Here is a 3788-nt window from a genome sequence, read left to right on the forward strand (position 1 = left end):
TGTTTTTCGTTTTTTTTTACTACCAGTGAGGAAGACGACAGCTCCACAACCGCTGAGAGTCCTGGAAGAGGATGTGGACTTGGTGGAGGATGTGGACTTGGTGGAAGACGATGTGGACATGGTGGAAGAGGATGTGGACTTGGCGGAAGAGGATGTGGACTTGGTGGAGGATGTGGAGGAGGATGTGGACATGGTGGAAGAGGATGTGGAGGAGGATGTGGACTTGGTGGAAGAGGAGGATGTGGACTTGGTGGAGGATGTGGAGGAGGATGTGGACATGGTGGAAGAGGATGTGGAGGAGGATGTGGACTTGGTGGAAGAGGATGTGGACATGGTGGAAGAGGATGTGGACTTGCTGGAGGAGGATGTGGACTTGGTGGAAGAGGATGTGGTCTTGGTGGAAGAGGATGTGGACTTGGTGGAGGAGGATGTGGACTTGGTGGAGGAGGATGTGGACTTGGTGGAAGAGGATGTGGACATGGTGGAGGAGGATGTGGACTTGGTGGAGGAGGATGTGGACTTGGTGGAGGAGGATGTGGACATGGTGGAGGATGTGGACTTGGTGGAGGAGGATGTGGACTTAGTAGAAGAGGATGTGGACTTGGTGGAGGAGGATGTGGACTTGGTGGAGGAGGATGTGGACTTAGTAGAAGAGGATGTGGACATGGTGGAGGATGTGGACTTGGTGGAGGAGGATGTGAACTTAGTAGAAGAGGATGTGGACATGGTGGAGGAGGATATTGGAGAACCCTCTCCACCACCTACTGCAGGGACAGCGGAGCACGTTCTCCAACAGACTGTCACTAGCACAGATACAGGAGAACCCATTTGATACTTTAGATACACTGTATACATTTAATTTAATATTGTTTTCATTTCCTTTATTATTATTTAAATTCTTAAATGTAATATGCCCTGCTATTTTAATTTAGACATTAACAGATGTTAAGGAAACATTATCCACAATACAGACGTTTATCAAATATCTCTACTTATTCTCGTGCACTAATTATATTTATAAAAGTTAAATAATAATTACAATATATGTAAGATAACAGTATTAAACTGTGATCTACAGAGTGGTCGTCCATTTACCTTTCGGGGGAAACCCGATCCCCGATCCTTTTTCATCATCGCAGTGAAGTCCTCGCTGGTCACTCGTGATTATTTATCCCCCCTTTTCAGGTAAATTGGTGATTATTGTTACTTTGGAGTTGAGTTTTGACGACGATATCGAAGTAAAGTACTCGAAGAAAAGCGTCACTGTCGGAGCTACTATTTTTGTTTATCACTGGACTATTTAAATTAAATTCTGAAACTTTTTTTTAGGGTATAATTGACTAAATAATTTAATTTAATGTATTGCTTGTGTCGGGAGTATAAGGGCAGCCGCGGCTTTTCTCTCGGACATTAATTAATTTGATTACATGAATATATATGGTGTTGTATGCAACAAACTGTATGCCTTTTGTTTATATATATATATATATATATATATATATATATATGATATTCTGACATTAGTGAGGCAGTGTCATATATTTAATGGCCACAAATGGGATTTTGTCTCGAGTGCCAGGCCCACAGAATAAAAAAACACAGCCTGTCGCCAATTATGTGAAACCAGGTAGTGGATTTTGAGTCTTCTAATAAAGAGTAGCATGAGTTCTCTAGCTTGTGATCCAAAAGCTACGTAGTATTATAAAGTATAGTGTCTTGGCATGCACTTAAAAAACCACAAAAGTCCACGTTGTCTTTTATTTTTCAAAAATCAGCCGCATTTCTTTATGCACTCCTTCTTTAAACCATGATAAAGATGCAAGATGGGATACTTTATCTTGACTAAAATAAAAACATGTTTCCGCCCGGTCTCGAACCGGGGACCTTTCGCGTGTTAGGCGAACGTGATAACCACTACACTACGGAAACTGTGTGGCAAGATGCGTTCAGGGTCCTTAATCAACGCCGTGATAAACAGATTGAATTAGTTTTTTTATTTTTTATTTGCATATCGTTGAGTTGCCCCAATACAAAAACATAGTAAATTTAAATAAAAACCAGTTTGATTGAATTTGAACACTAAAAAGGCATTAGAATCAGTTTCCTCATTTATTTTAAACAAAGAGTTGTCTGGTTTCAAATATTTACATGACAAATACAAAATAGTTTTTTTTTTTTTTAAAACACTGAACACAGGCAGTATAACACCAAACAATGTCATCCTGTAAACAGGAACATCTACATCCTGCCCTGTCTTCATGGTTGTAACCCCTCAGGTAGCTTTGGTAGGCCGAAAGTGATCGGCACCAGCAGTCGGTATTATATTTTGGCCTCACGACTCACCTGCAGGGGCTGTAAGAGGAGCTGGAGAAACTACCGCAGCGCTTACGCAACATGGTGCCGTCTGCAAGTCTGTGATGGGCGAGATGAGGCGCAGCGGCAGATCACCTGAAGACCTGACGGAGACGCTCCATCTTAAATATGAGAGGGCTCACCTGGCCTACCTGCTGAGTGTGCAGAACGTCAGGGACGCTGAGGCAGGAGTCTACGGCCAGAGAACGACCACTGGGCTCTTGAGACAGGCTGACGCTCCAGAGGCCTTCGGTGGGTACGCGGATGCTGACGGCTGGTGTGGAGCGTCCATTTCCTCCCACTACCTGGTGGATTGTCTGGTCCGTGAGTATCAGAGGCAGGAGCAGCGCCTCACTCTGCTGCTACAGGGGACCTTCAGAGGAAGGTGGTGCTGTCATCCGGCACCATGTCCTCATACGCCGTGATGAACGAGGACTGGATGATCCTGAGCTGACGCTGCAGTCAGAGTGCGACCGGTCCCTTCATCCGATGTATGATGGTCTGTCTCAACGCTACAGCTGGAGTGGAGAAGGCCGGCTTCCAGCGGGTGGACGGGTATGAAGAACAAGTTTCAGGTGAAAACATCATTTTTTTGTTTTTTACTTGGACGTTTTATAGTTTAGTTTGTCTTTTTTTTTTTTTTGATTTATTCAGTTTATGGTGTAATCTGAATGAAAAGATACAAATAGACGGAAAACTTCAGGTTGATTATTTTATACTGTAAAATATATTGAAGCTTAATTTGTATTCAATAAATTGAGAGATGTTTTCAGCTGTGAATTTATTTCCCATGTTTTAGGGACTGCTGTGCTGCCTTCAGGGTCCTGCAGGCTGGAGCTCAGGAGCAGCTTCTGTGGGACAGCTGGAGGACCTCAAAGAGATGATCGGGGAGATGATTTTATGATTACACATTTTTTTTTAAACGATATGTTTTGTCTTTTATAATCTAAGATTGTAAAAGTAACTAAAACTATTTGATAAATCTGGAAAAATAAATTTAAAAAAAGACTCCAATAAAGTACCTCCGACTCGTACAGTACTTTAGTAAATGTACCTCACTCTTACAGTACTTTAGTAAATGTACCTCAGACTCGTACAGTACTTTAGTAAATGTACCTCAGACTCGTACAGTACTGTAGTAAATGTACCTCAGACTCGTACAGTACTTTAGTAAATGTACCTCAGACTCGTACAGTACTTTAGTAAATGTACCTCAGACTCGTACAGTACTGTAGTAAATGTACCTCAGACTCGTACAGTACTTTAGTAAATGTACCTCAGACTCGTACAGTACTGTAGTAAATGTACCTCAGACTCGTACAGTACTGTAGTAAATGTACCTCAGACTCGTACAGTACTTTAGTAAATGTACCTCAGACTCGTACAGTACTTTAGTAAATGTACTGCGTTACATGCCGACACGTCTCCAGAAGAGA

At 42.3% G+C, this 3788-nt stretch overlaps 1 non-coding gene across 1 annotated transcript; it reads right to left on the reverse strand.

Moving 5' to 3' along the window:
• Window positions 1–1856: 1856 nt before the first annotated feature.
• trnav-aac lies at window positions 1857–1929 on the reverse strand. The gene has a single exon. It is a non-coding gene; the product is annotated as a tRNA-Val (tRNA).
• Window positions 1930–3788: the final 1859 nt, after the last annotated feature.

The sequence above is a fragment of the Cyclopterus lumpus genome, chromosome 14, assembly GCF_009769545.1.
Source record: "Cyclopterus lumpus isolate fCycLum1 chromosome 14, fCycLum1.pri, whole genome shotgun sequence".
Classification (NCBI taxonomy): domain Eukaryota; kingdom Metazoa; phylum Chordata; class Actinopteri; order Perciformes; family Cyclopteridae; genus Cyclopterus; species Cyclopterus lumpus.